Source organism: Labrus bergylta, chromosome 8, assembly GCF_963930695.1.
Source record: "Labrus bergylta chromosome 8, fLabBer1.1, whole genome shotgun sequence".
In the NCBI taxonomy this organism is placed as follows: Eukaryota; Metazoa; Chordata; class Actinopteri; order Labriformes; family Labridae; genus Labrus; species Labrus bergylta.
In genome coordinates, this window is record NC_089202.1 from 28144076 (window position 1) to 28165716 (window position 21641).

A 21641-nucleotide genomic window follows, 5' to 3' on the forward strand; every position below is an offset into this window, starting at 1 on the left:
TGTTACACATCTCACTTTCTAATCAAATTGTTTTACAGGCTTGAAAAAAAAAAACATGATATACAGCTGATGCAGCCTTTAAGTGTTATGATTGTTTATTTCTATTAAATTGGCAGTTTCTATCCAATCAAAATGATTCATTTAACCTGTACATATGATTAATGGTGAATTTAAAAGCGATAATAATCTTCTCATAGTGTTGCTTTGATCAAGACGTCTGTGTGATTCATGTTGCAGCTCTTCTTCTTTTTTTTTTTTCTCTCTTATTATTTTGAAATATTTAGCAGGAAGTCTTCCTGACACAACTTGCGTCTCTTGACAGCAGCAAGCGCGAGCCCCGGGCATCCGAATAAGGAATCCGGCTGTTGCTGCGCGCGGACACACAGACAGACAAGGACGCTCCAGAGCCGCGAGCTGGGGACGGCGGTGCCTTGAGACGCGCGCAAGACCCTCTCTTGATTTTTACCGCTCCGTTAAATCTTCACGTCCACCTCACTTGGGAGGGAACTGTGTCACCAAGAAGACGGGAAGGATTCTATGTGGAGAATAACTTTTATTTTAGACAGATCTCAAGAATTTCTGGAATAACTAACGCAACATTTTCTTTTTTCAAACAAGGATTTCCACCTGTTTAAATCAAAGAGGAGCAGGGGACGTTTCATTGTGGAACTATAAGAAAATAACGCCGGTGAATACATTCGGGATTTTCTGAACCCATTTTACGCACTGGGAGCGCAGCACTCGGAACTAACGGGCATCCAGAACTCCTCTCTGAGTTTTCCCTCCTTTTATCTCGATCACGTCATTTTATTCCCTATGAAGACAACATTTCATAAGATGCGTTTTGTGGACTTATCCTAGGACTTATTATCCCCGGGGTTTTGGAATTGGTGTATGCCCTGAGAACGCACCGAGCTCCGGTCACTGACAGCATGCATCAAAGGGACTGCTAACTTACTCAAGGTAAATTCTCATCTTATTTACATTTTAATATTAAGTGGTATAGAACAAGTCTCACAGAAAGCTCTGCTCAGCTTCAAGTGACAGTACACACGTCGTTCAGACAGCTTGGTGTATGTTTTGGTGACTGCGAGAAGATTTTGTCATCGAAATTATTCATTTTGGAGGGGAAATTATTTGAAAATAAACTGTTAAAAAGTTGGCAAATATCCCGGAGACTGCTCCTTGTTGCGTTCTCCTTCATAATGCTGCCGGGTTCCGGTCCTTGTTGTGGAGTGGCTCTGCGTTTTTCATCACCCAAACGGTTTGTGCTCAGGGAGTCGCACCGCTGGGTGGACAGTCGCCGTCTGGATGCTCTATCAGTCCGCGAAGAAAGAAAAGAGACACGTTCTCTAGGGACACGGTGTCGCCTAACTTCATTCAAAAACACATTACTTCAATTAGCTGTCATTCCATTTGCAAAGGTGCAGCACATCATTAAGCACCTAATTTAAGACATTTTTAGAATAAAAAGTGAAAATGTAAACATCGGCACTCGTAAAATACGCAGCCGTTTGTTCTACCTGGACAGTCGAAACACATATTATTAATTTTAATTGGTTTCACATATTGCTTAAGTATGTATCCGAGTAAAAAAAAAAAAAAATCTTTAGATCCCATAGGGGAAGTAAAGAAAAAGACAAGGATATTCAAATCGGAGAATTGCTTCTTTTTTTAAGCAGTGTGTAACGTCGCCTGTAAGCAAATCTGAATCGCAAGGCAATGTTTTTGACTGTTGCTGCAGTTTTGCAGCGTGTCTGGGCAACCCTCGTGCCAACCTGGAGCATGACCCTCAGAGTTTTGTCGTATTTATGGCAACTAATGTCTAAATCTTCCCCTGAGACTGTGGAAGAGTGGCGACAGATAAAGCCGGAGGGGAACGAGAGAGAGAAGAAAAACATGAGTTTGTTTTATTTTACTATCACCTTACATAAACTTTAAACCCTTTAAATATACATTTGTTTAGTGTTTAATGACTTTATTGCCATTAACAAAATAATGAGTCACCTTTTGCATCTTTTTTTTTTCATTTGCTCGTCTATGATGTGCTCAAATTGTGTATAGGAAAACACAGGAGGAGGCAGGGAGGGATTCAATTCCCACTAATGCTGCTGAAGGAGGCACATAGCTGATTTCTTTGCAGTGGAGTAGGCAGATGAACGCTCTGAGCCTATTGCTGTGGCGCACTTTCAGTCAGCTTGGTATCGCTCACTGATGGCCAGCAGTCCTATTCGCCACAAAATGGGTTGTCATTCAGTGTCCCCTTCTGGTGCAAGGAGCCTCCCTCATCTCTCCTCCTGCTGCAGCAAAGCTCACTGAAGTCCAATCTGAGGCACGCTGCATGTGCACACAGACTGATGACAAAGATGCAGGCAAGGAAGGCTGCTGTTTGTGAAAGACTTTCAAAACACTGATTTTTTTGTTTGGATTTCCTGTTTCTTAGTATGTTTGTTTCCTGCTTTGTTGACTGTATGAAAATGTCTCTTGGTCGAATTTAGTCCTGGTACACGATCATACAATTGGGGGCGCTGCAAAAGCACATATGCTCATCCCTTGTATACATCAGGTGGACTCTCCATTAGCTTCTCCCCTGATAACTGTTGATTTATAGCAGCATAATGTTACTTTTCATACTAAGGGACGGAGCTGAAAACACGCTGTCATACTGAATATTTGCATGCAAAAGAAATCTCAACAGGTGAGGACACGGTTCTCTAAACGCCTGCTAAAAAAGCAAACCGTTTGAAGCTAATTTGGGTTCTAAAATGGACGATGCAGTGTCCCTTATCTTGCTGTTACTGTTGTGTTGCATGTACTTGATATAAGGGGCAATGAAGAAAGAGCAAACCGTAGATACCAGGGTTTACTGTTACCATACTTAACATTAAAGGCATGCGTGATATCTACAGATATGAATCAGTACTTGAAACGATTATTGCATACATTACAGCCTCAGAAAGAAAGTTTAAACGATTTCAAAGCAATGAACTCTCTCCTTGAACAGAGATAAATGACATTCTTTTGGATTTGCAGCTGTTTAAAACAACCCAACATTGCTTTTACATCAGGAATTTACAGATTAAAATACATAAAAGTACCCTTTATACTTGGTGCCCCTCTGAGCATCATTCTGCTGTCTTATGTTGAATCCAGCTTTTTCCTTCTTTTTCTGATTCACCTATGTCTGTGCTCCTTTAGGTGTCTGAGTTTTGTTGGCAAATCACAATGTGATCTCTTTATTGTTGATTACCTTTGATTCTGACAAACACAAGAGCAGAACCTCGATGTTAAACATATTACCCGCTCTAGTATCGATGCATAAAAAACTCTCCATAGACAAAACTCAAGTCAGCTTAATTTGCTGTAACTATAGGCTCGCAATAACCATTTAACATATATATTGTTTCATGTCAGTTTATTAAGATTAATAAATGTCCGGGTTAGGATTGCCCTCAAAACACTTTGAGAAAAAAATAAAAATAGAAGAAATACTTGGATTGATTTGCAGATGTTGATGTGGCAAAATGAACAATCCGAAACAGGGGAATTGTACAACATTGGAGAGAAAAAAGAGTAAAAAAAAAAAGAAAAGGATTGCAGAACTGAAAGAGAAGGGGGTTTGAACTTGACTTACATACATTCAGGAGTTTGAAGATTATCCCAGTCAACAAACAACTTACAAACAAAACTGAGAATAATAAAAAAACTTAGTTTATATTCACAACAAGGGAGCAGCAAAAAACAAGTTATATGACCCTGTTACCTCAAAACTTATGGCAACATTGTAGACCCCCTCCTTTTATATTACCAAGCATTAACCTCTGGTGTTACAAAAAATAAGGAAATTTGGAAGTATAAAACACTGCAAGTCCTGGAGTGTCCACTTGAGGCTGTCTCCAAACGACCCTGAAGTCCCAATGACACCCATGTCAAAATGATCCTTTAGACAGCAGAACAGACTGCTTCAAAAGCGTTGAAAGGAGGTTGATTTACTTTTATAACTCATCCATTGTGATTACATAATGATCTTATAATAAGGGGCGTGTCTGATCTGACTGGCTGGTGGACATGTTGTTGCTGTTTGCCTGGAGGCTTTAGGTATATCTCAGCTTAGCCTCTTTGCTTACTACTAGTTAGACTGAAAGTTTATTCGTTTGCAGCATGTCTAATATGGCGACAGCTATCGTTTGACTTCAAATTACAGCTTAAGAAACGAATGGTGACGTCAATGAGACTACATCCATGTTTTAAACAGACTATGCATATCACAGGATGTCCATTAAGCAAACAATGCAGCTCATCATGCTTTAAAAAAAAGTGAAAATTGTTTGCATTCCTCAAAGTGTCACTGTATCCAGTGGTTTGAACTTTTTACCTCTATTCAAATGTTTAAATCAAAGCCTTGTGCATACACATTAACATCCTGAAACAAGTGAAAACTACAACCATACCACAGCTGTTTTGTTGCATGAAAAGTACATCACATTGACATTAAATTCATATGAGACCTGCTGCAAGAATCAAAGTGGAGTCAGGCGCCGGACTTGTCTGCTTTAAAGACAGCACATGTATCACTGGGGCAGTGCCAGGTTCAGGGTCTGAGAACGCTCCCTCGCCCCCAGGTGCGGATATTAGCAGTCAACTGTTTTATCCGCAAGAAAGAGGGCAGATAACAGAAATAGACTCAACAGTAGAGCCCTGACAGGCACGGCTGGCTCCAAGTCACAGGGATGAGACAAGTCGGCAACACAACACAGGCCTTTTCAGAGGCATTCATGCGTGCTTTTTTAACCTAGATGTCCTCCTTTGTTTCTGCATCTTACATTCCCCCCGCTGCCTCGGAAAAATCCCTGCGCCGTTGACTCTCTCCCCTTCCCTCCATCTTCTCATCCTCTGATCACTCCCCCTTCCAAACAAGGCCACAGTGTCCAAGGCTGAGGGTGCTATCAGAGAAGCTCATATCTGAATTTGTGACATCAGAGGGAGGAAGAGGAGACAGTGAGGTGCGGAAACAGAGGGAGTCATTGAAAGGGCCGAGATGAATAGATGGGTGACGAGGAGACAGTCAGCGGGATGATAGAAGATGGATTAAAAGGAGGATAGAGAGGGACTGTAGGCACAGCGCAGGCTGACATAGACAGACGGTGCTATTCTGCTGCCTCTGAGCGCCACACATCGCTTTGTGTGTGACACCCACCATGCATTTGACTAAATACTCAATCAGTCAGCACAAACAGGAGACTCAGACACTTCGAAACGAGGCACTTTGAAGGTGAAACATGCAAACATCCCTGTCCTGAAAGTACCTACAGGCCTCCTGACAGAGAATATCTTTGCCTAGAGCGACTTGGAGGTTGACCAGATTCTGCAACGCCATTGGCTCCTCTAATCAGGGCCCAAACAAGGAGCGAGGGAAGGATGCTTAATGAGGCTTGGCCAATGTGCGGAATGAGACAGGAACTTAGGCTGACAACCATAAAACAGCCACAAAGCTTCACCAAGAAGTGTCTCAATGGCTACATTCACGCCTCAGCCCTCTTGCTCAACCCGTAATGGCCATTAGAGCCCACAGTTTGGGTGGATGGATGGGCAACTTTGTTACAAAGACTGTAGCTGGTTTCCTGCCAACAGTCAGTGTGATGCTTATAAACTGGACTGTGACTATTTTGAACATTAAGCAAATATTCTTTTGACACTGAAATCAACACTTCCCTCAACTGAGTGATTTTTAACAACCAAAACAACAGTACATTCTTTCCTCAAGCTGAAAATAGTGTTTATTTTTGTATCTGCTGCCAGGCAGTGGCATTAAGAAAACATCTGCTGTGGTAATGAGTCAAGGGAGAATTAGGGACATGTTCCCACCAAGCGGGAACCTCTGTTTTTGAAGAATTAAGCCAATGGGAAAGTGCGGAGATTGCAGTTCCTTAAGTGTCCTCTGGAGTCTGGCTCCAAAAGACCTAGAAGATCCTTTCACACCCATGTTAAAATGTCAATTTTTATAGCATATATAAACACGTTAACAGCCTAGTATGGAAAATGTTTTTTGTTTTAAATAGCTTATGTACACACTGTATAGGGGTTGAATTTTGTACAAAAATTAGGAGTGGGGTTGATTTGACTGACGAGCTAGCTGCCAGGAGGCTTAATGTGCGCCTCAGTTCCACTTCTTTGCCTGTTAGTAGGTGGACCGAAAGTTAGATGAAGATAGCATTTCAAATATGATAACTGCCAATCTTTTGGCTTCAAAACTGCAATTCAGTAACCAATGGTTACTTACTATGTCCATGTTTTATACAGTACATGGTTCTAATAGACTTGTACACAACCAGCAGAGTTGCAGTCTGCCATCAACGGAGGTTACTGACATGCATTAATGGAAATTACAGGGTGATGGAGCCTCACACAGGGCACCAGTTGGGGGTTTGGGCATCTCAGCAATGCTCAGGCACCTCCAATTTTCCATACTATGGTCCATACCGGGACTTGAAACAGCCCAAGTCCCTATATGGACTGAACTACTGCCCCTCCCATTTGAAATGATGTTACCAGTCACTTTCGTAACATTCGTCCAATATTCAACCTCTTTTTGCTCTGTTGTTGGTCATCACCACCTCCCCTCCTCCTCCTGGGAAAACATCTGGCTCTGTAGCTGCTAATTTTCCACTATGTTTACAAACACTTACAGATCAGTCTGCTGGTTGGTACTTGGCAGTTAGTGGTTAGTGGATTCATACCCACTTACAGATATAGATATGTTGGGATGAATCAATTTAGTTCTGTTGAAAGCTGTAAAATGACCTCCAACTTAAAGACCTAATATGGTCAGTAAAAAGATTAACTTTGAGCAACATGTCATAAAGACCTAAAATGTCAAAAACATTAATAAAAAAAGTTTTTGTGTCTAATTAAAATCCACACATTCACAGACAACAATATCATCTTATGGGTAGAAGTTTCCAATCAGAAATAGTAACATGGGTCATTTTAAACTGCAGACAGACATGTGGTGTAGAGTATGTGGGCACATAGATATTGGAAAAACCCCAGAAATGTAGTAACCACTAGGCAGGATTACCGCTGATGCACAGTCGACATTTTTCATGCCTCGGGTGATGTCAAGGATTGTCATGCAGCGTGATTGGATGTTGCCTGGGTGACACTTGGCACTTGCCAGGAAGTGAGAAAACATTAATTCCAAACAGATCAGACAAATGATATATTTTAACTCCTTTTATTTCTCTGCTCATTCATGAATGAAATGATAGCAAGCCTTTAGAGATAGAAGTCTGGAAGAAGCAGTGTGATCACTTAATAATTCCTGTTGTACAGGTATAAAAGCTGGGTAAGTGCTACATTGAGCCTTCTGTCTGGAGACAACCATCGAGAGAGCAGCCAAGCATAAACTGAGTTTCACACTGGCAGCTTGTCAAATGAATTTGTGAGCATTAGAATACAAATCCAGTGCAGTTTAAAAACTCTACATCCGCTTTTAGTGCTCCAGCATCAGAGAGCCCTCAACTCAAAAATGTACTGTGTAGGTTTTTCAATGAAAAAAAAACTTTTTTTTTGATATTATTGTTTATTGTTCTTCTGGTACTTGAAAAACCTCCTGAACGGCTGACTCATTTTGCTCAAGACATTAAGCTGATGGTGAGAAGAAAGGAGCATAGTGCATTTAACTCAGATTTAAAGGTGATGATGGTATAATTTATTTTGTGATTGGCTTTTGGACTGTACTACTGTGTGTAACCTTTTGTTTTAATTTGTGGGAATTCAATTGTGGATCCTCCTCTTTGTTTAAATCTTCAAATTCTTACATATCCTCTTCGTTCTTTAGGTCCAAGCTGCTCCAAATGTATTGCCCCTAGAGGGAATAATAAAATTCTTTGAATTAAATAGAAGTGAAGAAATCCAGGCAAAAATAATCACTGACAAATACATGTTGGCATCAGGGTGGGACAAGAAAAAACTGAAACTATTGAAACCATTTTCCCACACGTAAGTGGTCCTTAAAGCAACATAAAAAGACAAAATGGCCATTTAAAAACGTTACTTGTATTTTGAGCAATAACATAACAGCAGGCTATAAACACTGGCATATTTCAATGATTCTGTTAATGAGTCGCCCCAGAGTTTGAGATCAGAAAAACCTGCTTTATTGAGATTTTCCCAATAAATCATGATTGGAAGTGGATGAAACCATTTGGATTAGAAAAAAGATAGTGGTGTCAATTTGCTCTGCTCTTGAAATAATGTTCTGGAAAGCTTTCGACGTCAACCTGGCTTGCATAGGTAACGCATTTCCAATTTGCAGTGCTTACAAAGCTCCATGAGCTTAACAATTATCGGTCTATGTAAAAAATATTCCCACTCTTTAATGTGTGATTCTTGCGGGCAAGTTGATAGTTTGTTCATCATTTGTTAGCTTGATGCTAACACATACCGACAATTGTCTTTTTTTCTTGTTTTTGTTTGCCATCGGACACTAGCTAACACTACAGTCTGTTGTAAGTTATATGAAGAATCATTTTAAACATCTTAATTGTTAAAGAAAGGGAGTTCTAGTACAATTATACTAGCTGTCCCTGCATGTAATTATAGGTAAAAAAGTAGTTACAGACATTTTGCTGGCTAACATCTTGTCACACAAGGATTTACCAATCTATCATCCGATATATCATTTAAGGCAGACTCTAGTTATCACCCACAGCCAGTGAGACTTGCAGAAGCATGACATGTACTTTCATGTAGTTGAATTTAGTTGATGAGTCACAAGTGTAGTTGACCATTGTTCTCAGAAGCAATTAGCAGGGATACTGTAACATTAAAGTTCCAAACTTGTGACATCTGTTGTAGATTTATATTTGGTGATTCATTTACGTGGCCGTTCACTCACAAAATTTGCCATTTTTTCCTAGCAGTGAAAATGGTGTGCATTGTTTGTTGCTTTAACATGTTGAGTTGTATGAAGCAAGACAGTTTGACCTCTATGTAACTGATAAATCTCAAAAACTGACTAAGCTGTCTGTGCTACAGCCAAACAAAAATATTGGACAATTCAGCAAAACCTTGAATATTGTTCATTCAGAGATTGGAGTTTTTACAAATAAATGCAGATAAGGTATCAAACTAAGAAAGTATCAAACTTAGAAAAAGTTACACTTAATACAAATGTTACATTTAAGGCTGACTGTAGGACACGACCTCTGGTCTCCTTCACAAAAGTCATAAGTGCTTCACATCCATCCAGCAACCTGCCCCCTCCAACTGTTTTAGAAGACAGACACTTTCTGGATTGGCACTGAATGTAATGTCTAGGTAAACCTTAAGCGTGGAGTACCACAGGGAACTGCACTTGATCCTCATGCATTTTATTTATAGGCATACTTCCCTGGAGACATAACACAGAGAACTGAACTTGGTCCCATTTAATTTATAATGTATATTAATAATGATCATAACACAGTTGATATAAAAAAGCAATGCTTAATCGGGGTCTAGTGTTCAATCTCAACTGCTGAGCTGTCCTTGAATCCTCACAAAAAAAAGTAAAAGCTACTCTTGGAAAACAAGAAAAGGCTGCTGCATGAAGACAATTTGTAAAACCACCTTAGGTAGCTTTCTTTGTTTAAAAAGTGACATTTTACTGATAAATTGTGTATATAAAATTGCACATTAGTAGTTTTGGAACTCTTCCTTTCAGACGCAGGTAAACCTTTCCTCCTTTACATGTCTGACAGAACCACACAGTTTTTATCACACAATCCTCTGGGATTTTAACTGACACAAAAATTTACAGCACATCGCTGTGATTTGTATGCTGTGGTTGGATGGTCATCTCTTTAAATGCAGAGATCAATTCACTGCCTGACATTTATTTATAAGGCCATTCTGAGGTTGACTCCATCTTATGGGTCTTTATGGCTTCAGTCTGTGGGCATCCGCTTTGTTTAAGGTCAAAAGACTTTTTCTTGTCTCTATTCGAACTGAGAATTGAAGTGACCTTGGAATAAAAAGCAACCAGGCATGCTTTAGCTGAAGACTGACATACAAATGACTTCCAAGAAGAACACAGTGACCCTGGGTAAACTCAAGTATGACTCTCTTCCTGGACACACACAAAAAGAGTTGATGCCCTTTAACTCCATCTTGTCTCATTTCTGTCAAAGTTTGTGTGATGCTGTTTATTGCAGCGCTCTGCTCGGTCATTAATTGTTTTCTTGTGTTGGTTTTCGTAGAAAGGTCTTACCGCTAAATGAGGTCAGGGAAATCATCCCTGGTTCTAGCCTTCACTCTCTGTAAACATGTTCTAAAAATAAAATTGCTTTGAGGCGAAGGTGGAGGCTTTCAGGTGACTTTCAATATCTCTGGCAGAAAATTGCTGGCTTTAGAAGCCAACATTGGTGAAAGCCTTAATGTAGTAAGAACTAAAGTCTGTTCACATCTGAGCTGCTTAACTGTGAGTCAAGGACTTCAATTAGCAGGATTCTCTTGCCTGTTTGCTATTTTTAACTTCATGTTAGCGGGTGTGTGAGAGGAGCAGAGGGAACACCTTCACACCTCGCTGTGCTCCTGTGCAAGCCTTGGATCAAAAAGAGACCAGGTAGTTCAATCCATTAGTCTCAATTTCTAAACCAGTATGCATTCAAATCTGTTTAATAATGGTTAAAAACGATACAGATATAACACAATAATAAATATGTAACATAATTTAAGAATAAAGAACAGTATTCAGAGCAATCAGTAAAAATAAAAGAACACCCTGCACAGGAAGAGGTTCTGCCTGATGATTGTCAAGCCATGTCTGTATTGTTAAAACATTTATTTCCCCTCTGGATTATCGCTTTGCACATAGAGCAGAGGAACAAAAAGACATCCCCAACCATACATGCCAGCATGTCATACACTGAAACATGAAACATAGACATCATAAACACATCATTAAAGAAACATTTAAAGGTTATTGAGTGCTTAGTCTTTCATTATTTACACATGGCAAACGTCAACCCATGCTGTAGTGCAAAAATTGGCCATCTCGGCTTCATGCTTTGTCTTTTTTTCCCCATCATGACCCCTTTGAATGACTTTAATATTAACTCTGTGTTTGATTTCATGTCTAAACTCCAACAGTGTTCTCATTCATCACACCAAGGAGTCCAAATTAATACACATGCTTCTGTTTGCACTGCATGGGACATTGTGAAAGACTTTAGTACCAGATGATAACAACAAATACCGTCTGCTGCTTCTTTTATTTTTAACACCAGCCACATTACACAAATAAGTATTTCTGTGCTGCTGTTGATAAGAAATGACAGACCCCCAGCCATGAAAAAAAATGCAGAATCATCCTCATTTTCAAACTTTCATTAAAAGTCAGTTCTGTTTCTTCTCTCGTGTTCATTTATTGTTTCACAGCTGTTTTTTTTTCTATCCAAAATGTTTGAATTTGAAATGCACGTAGTCTTGTAGTCTTAAATATCTCTTTGATCTTGCAAGAGGGAAAAACGAACATTGGGGAAAAAAAACCCGCTGCAGGCTAAAAAGCTCCGAGTCCTCCCCTAAAGCCAAGAGATAAGCCATGTTCAAAGGCTCCGCGATAAGTTTACACTCTTTTTTTTTTGAGCGATGACTAACATCTCAAATAAAATCCAACTTCCCACGACCACGCCAGCTTTTTCCCCTGACGCGCCAAGAGTTGAAAATGAAAAACTGCCACAGAAATTAGTCACATGCATGTAGGCATGTTCATGGCATCTCCCCCACCCACCCTACCCACCCACATGCTGAACGCGGACACCTAGCTGGAGAAGCACAGATGGTTCATTTCGCTTCCTCCACAGCTTTCTCAGCAGTGTCGTGACCCTCTTTCTGGCTGAGGATTTAAGTTCTTATCAATGTATTCAGCTGTAATTTTGTGTGCTTTTCTAACTACTGGCACTTAATTAATTAATTCATGCATATTCATAGCTCCAAGCAGAGCCTCAGAACCGTTTAAGGAAGCATTACGTTCTACAGATCGTCTCAGCGGCTCAGTTTGTGTTGATGCTTATACATTGATAAGCATATGTGCCTCAGTCTGCACACACACAAATGCATGCTGCTTCTGTTTAAGAGTGCACACAGCCCGCTGCTCTTTTTCAGAGTGCCTCAATAAAAACAGACACAGGTACTGCAGCTTGCAGGGTGCACTGATCTGTTCTTTATCCTCTGTGATGAGGCCCAGGGAAATCTTTGATCTGGAGTGGCGAGATAATCATCCGTAGCTGAGCCCTGATTTCCATCTCTATTCAACTCTCCCCTGGAAGCTCCACGAGCAGCCATCAAAACTGGAACTAATCAGGGTTATTACTACCCTCCCCACTGAACGGCACACTCCTCCAGATGTGCAATGTGCTTCAGCACCGCTGCTGTTCTTCATGTTGGTGTGTTGATTTAAATCTGTATTTGAAATCAATCACAATGATAGTACTTGTAACTTTATTGATGTAGCACCTGTAAAAACAGGGGTCTACAAAGTGCAAACACAAAAGAACCCAAACACTAAAATAACTACAAAAACATTGAACCCTACATTGTAGAAACACAAAAAAACAAAATAACTGAACGGTCATAGAAATGTTTGAGAACGAGCAGCACGAGAACCCAACAACATGAAATTGGAACAAGAGGACCAGAAGATTTGAAAACGAGATGGAACCAATAAAGAGATACATGCAATTAAAAAAAAAGCAGGTTAAAGCAATAAAACAGATTAAAGCAATACAACCGATCAATGTTACAAGATGTGAGCATTGAAAAAGATGTCTAAAATACCACACAAAATCAAATTAAACTGACTTAAAATCTTTAACAAAAAAACGTAAAAAGCTGGCTGAATGCAAACCAGAGCTTTACCCACTTTTAAAAAGTATCTTAAATCTGTCATTTAAATTGGTGTATTGCATATTGTTGTACATGTTTTTGAAAGTTTCCTCATATAGTGTTATGGGGTTTTATGTGATCGAATGTTGACCATTTTTGCTGTTTGTGTACCCAAAGGCCCAACGAGGGACAAGAGTTGGAAATAAATGTAAGATTGAAGTGAAGTGAATATATTTGAGTTTAGTTAAACTCTTAACTTTAAGTTAAGTTAAAAATAAGTTAAAAACATATATAAAGTGAGCTATTTACATATTTGAGTTTCCAAAGTTAATATTGATATATTTACATGTTTTAATATTTTCAGTAGCTCCGAGTAACTGAGAACAAATTATACTGGATCTCTCTCTGTGTTTGTCATAATGTTTGCCTCGAGTTTAATCATCCTAGCCTCTGATTGGCTAATGGTGTGACATGATGAGTAACAAGGAAGTGTTGTTGTTGTGTAGCGGAATCAATATGGCTGACCACAAAGTCCTGCTGAGAAAGTTATCAGTCTTCAACCTGCTGTTTGTCTTAAGATAATAATAACTTATTGTTATTATTGAGTAGGGTGATCCCTCACCACACATCGGACCCTCACGTTACATTAGAAATAGTTATACTCCTTATGCATTCGTTTCATGCTCAGTATTGAAATTGTGTTTAATTTCATTGTCCCTATTAAATAAATACATTCATTTAAATTCCAATAAAAAGCAATAAAACAACATAAAAGCCAAAAAATGAGATAGTACAAATACAAATAGATAAAAACAATGAAAAAGAGGTACAAGAAATTAAACAGATACAAGCAATACAATAATTTAAATTAATACAATAAAGACCATAAAAGCATAAAAACAACCAATGAGATAAAAGCATGAAAACAGAGATGAGATAAAAAGCAGTCGAATCAGATAAATACAATAAAATAAATAACCAATAAAATTAAATGTATTGTATGATAATATAACATGTCAAATATGAAGGGGGCAACAGGTTTCTGCCCAATATGTGAACGTGTTTATCCATCTTTTTTACCAGCGCATGATTGCTCTAATAATTCATGATAGTGACATTTCATCGTCAGTCGAGCCGACCTCACCCGACAATTAGGAGCTGCTAACCCTCCTCCAGAATTTGATTAACGCAGAGACAATTCAAGCTGCTGACATTTCCTCCAAGGGCAAGAAGTCACCAAATTAAATTAAAAATAAATCTAATAAGAACACTTGTCCCTGTTCTCCCTCTTGAAAGAGGACTCTCCTGTTCAAATTCATGCTGTGATATATAGTCTTTGTTTCTCCCACAGATCATATTGGAAACCTTATGACCTATTATATGACCTATTTTCTGTAGTTTAGACCTGGGTGTTTTTTTAAGGGCTTTTGGGACAAGTCCAAATCTCGTCTCATGTTTGTCAAAGTCGATTTCAAGTGGTTCAAGGCAAATTAAGTTTCCAATCTGTCAAGAAAAGTTCAAATCGAGACTCGGGGAGGATTTCTGCCACAGTATTGGAATCACGGCTGACCGCTGGGCCTAGTTCGACCCTAAGATTGATTTGTTTCTTCAGGGTTGATTTCATTCAGCTTTGATGCCTGTATTGAGAGGACAGGACAGTGGATAGAATCTAAAACAGGATGAGAGAGTGTGTGGGGGGAGATAATGTGGTAAATAGCTGAGGTTGGTAGCCAAAACCTGGGGCCAAATCTCTGAAGGCTATCTGCTAAATTCCCCCAAATATGTGTTCAGCTGAGGTTTTCACTATGTGTTTCCTGCGTCGGTGTTATGGGGGGACAAAGTGTACCGTCTTCAGAGGTAGTAACAGAGGCGGGACGGTTTCAGGGGAGCCAGCAGGGGGAGAGCGTGCAGCGCTGTGTGTTCGTGCATGTCTGTATGTGTGTGTATGTGGAGCTCCCGCTGTGCCATGCTTCCGCAACGTATTGTGAATTCCCATACTGGGACAACAACATTACACCATCACAGAATCGATATGACTTCATGACAGCTGAGCTTATTGAAAAGGCCGACTGTGTTTTTTCCTGCAGCGAGTCTCCACCAAAGCAGATGTTTGCGAAGGCTGTCACTGTCAGAGAAAGCTCAGGCTATCCTCCCCAACTGAAGCCCCATATATCCTGAAAACACCTGCAGGCAATTTATCTTCTCTGAGGTAAATGTCTTGGTAAACTCTTTGTCTCCTAAAAAAAAAAAAAGGCGGGAGTGGGGCGGGGGGGGGGGGGGGGGAACATGTGGCGGTGAAGTGCTGACTTTCAGATGTGCCGTTGTCAGCTGTGTTGTAGAGCAGCTCTGTGAAGCATGTATTTGTGACCCCTCCCCACGTTCCACCTCATTACGTCTGCAATGTTGTTTTTCTCCACTTAGAGGACATTACAGCTGGATACTGAGCTCGGCATATTCGGTCTACTTTAGCACTTGTTAATTTGCTGTTATGCTCTTTCATGTGGCGCTAATGGTCGACAAAGAAACACTTTAAAAATAAAACAGCAAGTGCAATTTGTGAGATCTTTCCTTCCCTCTCCCAACTGACCACCCTTTTTCATTTATTTCATCCTTTTTCCTCCGATTCCTCTTCTTCCACATTGACTTCTGCTCTTTAAATTTCTCCTCACTGAGCTCTCATCTCCCTTCCTCTCTTCTCCTGTCCTCTCGAATCTCTCCTCTCCTTTGTCTCTCTCGCGCTCTCCTCTCCTCCTTTCCTGCCTCTCTCAGATCTCTCCTCCTCGATCCTCACTTTCATCACCTCTCAACTCCTTCCCTTGTGCGATCTCCACTCAGATTTCACCTCCTGCCCCCTTTTCTCTGAAGCTTTAATGGTTTCACTCTACTTTCCTCTCCCGCCCCTGCCCTTCATCCTCTCCTCTTCTCAACTCCTTTCCCTTTTTCGTTCCTTTTTCCTTTTTCCCTTTCTGCAGTGATGGATGCCGTGGGTCAGTACGCAGCCTCTGACAGTGATAGCCTCTGTCACCGTTCGGGATCTGTAGCAGTTAGTGTCATCTCTCTCCCCCTCCCCAGCTTTATCGGCTGTCCTCTCAGGTCATTGACTCCAGTCTGCAGGGGGAATGGGAGAGAGGTTTTTTTTTTAGTTTTTTTAATGTGCTTCTGGCTCACTTCCGTCCTGAAGCAACAGGAGACTTACTACTGATGGCAGAGTACAGCCAGCAATTATTGATTCAGAGGCTCTTAAAAGCTGCATGTCAGATCACTTTTTTTTCAAAAGTGATTAACCATTTTTTCTCCAAAAATGTTCCCAAAAAAACTTTTTTAATCTCACTAGTATCTAAAAGAAACACGTGGGTGCATGTTGAAACTGGCTGTCTTAGCATGCCCACTGAATGTCATTCTGTAACAACACCAACATGGCAGCTGCAGAGGCGCTGCTTGTATACAGTCAAGGCAGGAAACTGCTTGGGGCCCCAAGCCAGTAGGGGGCCCCCAAGGGCGGATAAACTTAAAACCACAGCAGAGTGGCTCAAAATGTGCAACAGCTTAAAAGGGCCCAATCTTACAGTACTGACTCATATCATAACTGACTGAATGATGTTCGTCTAGATAGAAACTTTAATGCATAACTAGCTTAGAAGTATAAGCTAGTTATAATGGGGATGAACATTGTTTGGAGGGGCCCCCTGTGAATTGTTTTGCCTTGGGCCCCAACAGACTCCAAAATCACCACTGGGCAGGTGTTTATGGCCAAATCTGCATTCTGCATGTACAGGTGAAGTCCTCTGCCTGAGCTGTTGAGGTTTAGAGGCGTATGTTGGCTCAGCGTCAGCATACTGTTAACCCTGACCAACACAAGGGCTCAAATCTCTGCAGGCAGCTGACCAACAGAGGTTTAGACGCTCTGACTCTCTGTGAAGAAGAATACATCCGTCTGCCAACTGAGATCCAGTTTGAAACTGAGCCATTATTTTTCTTGGCTCTTGGTTAAAGAGAGAGCAGAGGACAAAATCTGACAACAGACAAATACCAAATTAAGTGTCTCTTATCCCCCCTCCTCCTCCTCCTCCTTCTCCTCTCTGGTGTCTAATAAAGAAGCTAAAGTGATTTTTGTTGTTCTTTCATTCTTTCTTTCTACCATCTGGCCGTTCTGGATGCTCTGAATTCTCGGCCCGTGTTGGGAGAGCAGATTACATTTTTGGTAGATGAAGTCTGGGTGTCGGCAGCTGGCACTGTTGTCAACGTCTATTCAGCCACTGCTCATGCAAACCAAACCATGTCTTCTATTACTGCCAATGAAATGGGAAACACAACATGCTCCACTTGCTGTGCAAAAAGAATTGGTTTATCTTTGTAAACACTTCAAATGTACTTTTTTTTTTTTTCAGAACTTGTAATGTTAAAAGTTTTTATGAACTAGCTGAACTTTTATTTCCATCAGTACGAACGAAGCAAAACAGACATTAATTTAAATGAAAACGCCATAGCTCATTACTTCAGTGTGGGGTTACACAGTGGAAATAAAGTGTAGACAAGTGAAAAATAAATGTGTTTTGTAAGAAGGTTTAGAAAGCAAGCGAGAGGGAGCAGTTGGTAGAAACATTCTGACTACAGGATGATGGGAGCAGGTAGCTGCAAAGCGCCCAGTGTGCTGTGATGAAGCAGGTTGTCAATGTGTGTAATCAGCCGTACACACTGTGGCCAGCCACCAGGGACACACACTTACTCTGTCACACACATAGAGCCCTACATTTCTCTCTTAATATCCAATAATACACGAGGACTTTAGTGGTGTGATGTGTGTGAAAGGTGCTACAGCACACCTTCATCAACCTCTACAAACATAGTAGCAACATGCTATGACAAGCAGTTCAGTAAAACAGGTTTATAACCGCTAACCTCTGACCCCAACATGCTGATCATTTTCTACAAATGGTCAGAAATGACAGACAACAACTTAAAAACATAATGTTAAATATTCTATATTTTATACTCTATCCGGCCAAGATAGTGTTTTGGCCTTGAAACTTGGGCTTTCAACGATTCACTTATTTTATTGTGATTTATCGCTGAAATTCTAAGTTGATGGCAATTTACTGCATTTTCAATAACATGTTTGAAATTCCATTATTTTGAATTTAAAACGTTTTTTTATATGCTTTTATTTTGTATGTTGTACTGTCTAAAGCTAAGTGTACTTTACTTCCTGTTTGGATACAAAGCTGCTTTTATTTTGAAAGATAAAAGGAACTTGTGGTAGACTGAAGGTTACAGTAATTTAAGTCGATAAGTCGATAAGGAAATGAAAACGTACGGTAAAAAGTGAAATGTTTGATGTCGTGAGATGGCTTTTACCGTGCCACTCCAAACCAAACAAAACTTGATGTAACTCAGATTTTCTTGCAATTTTTCGGCGTGTGCTGCTAGTGTGCCGATGCTTCACTGGTACTGCTAACGTGGCCTCTTGCACTTGTGCTGGGTTCACTGTCGTCGACCTTGGTTCCTACTGCTGCTCGACGTATCTGCCGCAGAGTATCGTACCGAGCCACAAATGCAAAACATTTTAACCTTCATATTTCCTTCTACCACTTGATACATCTTTATTTAAAAAAATAATAATAACCTGAGGCTCCCAGAGTTCCACAAGAGGGATCCCGCGTACCACAGGTTGAGAATGAATGGTCTACACGCAGCTGTCGGTGCTGTGGCTGATCTACATTTCGATTAAAAAGAATCAACACATTCACTTCAGACCTTAAGCACATCAAGGTTAACACATTAGCGCTGACAGCCCTTCTTCAAACACATCTGGAAAAAAAGTTGGATTAAGTTTGCAGACAAAATGTCGGAAGAACCCAAGTATCACTTTGACAATTTATTGTTCAATGAAAAATCTTGATTATTTAGGAAAAACAGAGATGTTTAAAATCATTTTAAATTGATAAGAAGGATTTTTTTTTTAAATTGTTAAACTGTCATACTTATCTATGATTCATATCTATTTTTTTCAAGGCTTTATTGCCAAACCAATCACCTGTCGGTGATAAGAACTCTGACTCTCAAAACTTGGCCTTGGAAACAGGTTGTGCCAAGATTTGATTTTTTCTCTGGTTTTATGGAATTACCAGAATCATCATTCAACATTTTATTATAATATTAAGAGGTAGGGCATATTTGTTCACGCAGATATGTAAAATAACTGATTCATCAGTATAACGAGGTGTGATCACAAAAGAAATACTGGAATGCATCACGCCTACACACACGTCTGTGGTCATGGCCCTGTATAGAAAAAAACATATATGCTTAAGGCCGGGTGAAGAGAGTTCTGAACATACGGCTGCAGTGAAGTGAAATGCTCCCAGGATGTGTGTGACTTGTTTATGTATATGTTGCTGACGGCTCCATATGGAGAGGGGGATATCATAAATCCATTACTCAGGGGGGCAGGGCGGTGCTGTGTGGGATCCTGGGCTCCTTCCCTCAGGGAGTGATCGTAGAGGAACCACGGTAATAGTGGCTGGCATTGGGTAATTGTGCCCTAAAGGCACGTCATGTTTTTTCACTTCTGCACCGAGGAATCACACCAATACCCCACAGGCGCATAAAACGAGTGTGGCATAGACGGCTACTGCGGGGAGATGGATGGAGGAAGAGGAGAAGGAGATGACAAAGATGGAAAAGAAAGATAGTGAAAATCTTTTTGTCAGGCTTACGGTGAAACTGTCAAGAAAAAAAGAAAACATTCATTTCAGCCTCCTAGTGGTAATTACAAGTAAGACATATGAGGATGGTAGTGCTGTGAAATCTGCCTTTTGGCACTCTGAACTGTGGAGACAGTCAAAAGGTGTAATTTCCCCTGAGGATTGTGGGGAGGGATGTGCCCTTCACTTTCCAAAATCACAGCTTTACACTTGTGCGGTTTTTAAAGTTTTGAAGTGTAATCTGACTGTCAGTCATCCTTTATGTTAATACCCTCATCTATCTTCTCTTCAAATGTTGCCATTCCTTCAAAGCAATATTTAAAATGATATAATCCGCCAGAGGATATATTAACCTTCTATTTGACCTTCAAGGCTTTTTTTTTAATAAACTCATGGTTGTTTCCTTTTCTTCGTTATAATGTTCTTCACTGTTTTGTTCTATAAGGCTGGTTCAAAATATAATGATACATAATCATCAATGCATTGCAATTATTATCCTCCCATTTCAATATCGATTCAGGGAAATCTTATGATCGATTACTTCCGTTGTAATGACGCTCCTCTCCACTGGGGGCACTGTGGGTGCCGTTGTACTTCCTCCTACTGTACTTAAGTGTTTAATTCTTTGTTTATTAAAGAATAAAGCAACGCTAAAAGACATTTTTGAGTCAGTTTGTTCTAAACCTATACAAATAATGCACAGATAATTATTTAATAAATATCAGAAGGTACTGTAACGAGTTATCTATGCTTATTAATAAATCGATATTGAAGCATGTTGATCAATATCGATATCAAATCGTGACCCAAAGAATTGAAATCGAATTGAATTGTGTGGTTATGGACAACACCCAACTCTGTCCTTTTAACTTTTTTTATTTCTTTAAATATTTATTCAACTTCCCCCACTTAGATAGCAGATCATGTTCTATTATCTGTACTGGAGTTAACTGTATGAATGGTTCTTTGTATATAAAGTTTGAATGACTGATTGAACCTGGAACTAAAAGATTGGCCGGTCACACACACTCCTCTGTCCAGTGTCTATGTTGTAACATTTCAAAGCCAGACTGGATACACACATAGACATATTGTATATAACACTAACTCTTTATCAGCTGAGTGTGCCATGTGTTCAGTCTGGAGTCTGGACATGACACAAGCATCTAAAAAAGCTCATCTCTAAAGATTCACCATGATGGACACAAAGGACGCATTAATGCTCCCCAAAACAGGACACACTGAATTTAGATCGACAGCAAACTCTGTGCATGGGTCATGTGAGAAATGATTGTAAGATGTTTGCATCACCGGTCCATGAATCTGCTTCTGGCTGAATGGGTCATTGCTTCAAACGCTGATACCAAAAGTTCAATCAGGAGAGACAAATAAATGATTCAAAGATGAATATTTATCTTAACATGATGATGTGATATTGAATGATTGTCAGAGATTCTTTGGTTCTTGAACTCGACAGGGTGACAGGGTGATTGAAGACGTCTGCCCTGAGCGGTAGCAAGATCTACTCCCCCCCCCCCCCAATAGAGTCCAGACACTCCTGGTGGAGGTGTCAGCTGAAGATGTCGTCTGGGCGAACGTGATGAAGAAGCTGATTGAACTGTGAAGACTGGAGTTAATGAGAAGATGGTTGATGATGTCATCTGAGGCAAACTGTGAAGACTGGGGTTTGACCGGACGATGGCTGATGCTGTGATCTGAGGCTGATGGGATGAAGAATATCAGAATCAGAAATCAGAAATACTTTATTAATCCCAGGGGGAAATTCAGGTGATGTGATGAACTTGCAAAAGGCTTGGTGTCGCTCTTAACGATGGCATGAATGAACTAGTGGAAGAGAAAGCCATATTTGAAAAACAGACAGCAGCAATATGCTCGGCTAATGACGAGGGAGTGGAGCAGAGCTATTGGGTAGATGCGACCAGGTGATGATTACGAGAAAATGAGTGGGCATGCGTGGAGGAGCGATTTGAACTATACCTATACTATTATAACTATAATTAATTCATAAAACGAGCGTGCAGAATATTGTCTTCCTGGCTGAACTTTCGC

General features: G+C 40.2%; 1 protein-coding gene across 13 annotated transcripts in view; it reads left to right on the plus strand.

Annotated features, from left to right (window-relative positions):
* The first annotated feature begins 374 nt into the window (after positions 1 to 374).
* adgrb1a (adhesion G protein-coupled receptor B1a) overlaps positions 375 to 21641 on the plus strand; it is a 153445-nt gene continuing 132178 nt past the window's right edge. For 10 of the 13 annotated variants that reach the window (XM_020637016.3, XM_020637017.3, XM_020637013.3 and 7 more), the window contains exon 1: positions 376 to 963. The gene's annotated coding sequence lies outside the window, so the exon portion shown is untranslated. Of the gene's footprint in view, positions 964 to 21641 lie in introns of all 13 variants that reach the window. The other 3 variants (XM_065957616.1, XM_065957617.1, XM_020637022.3) reach the window with 2 other exon arrangements.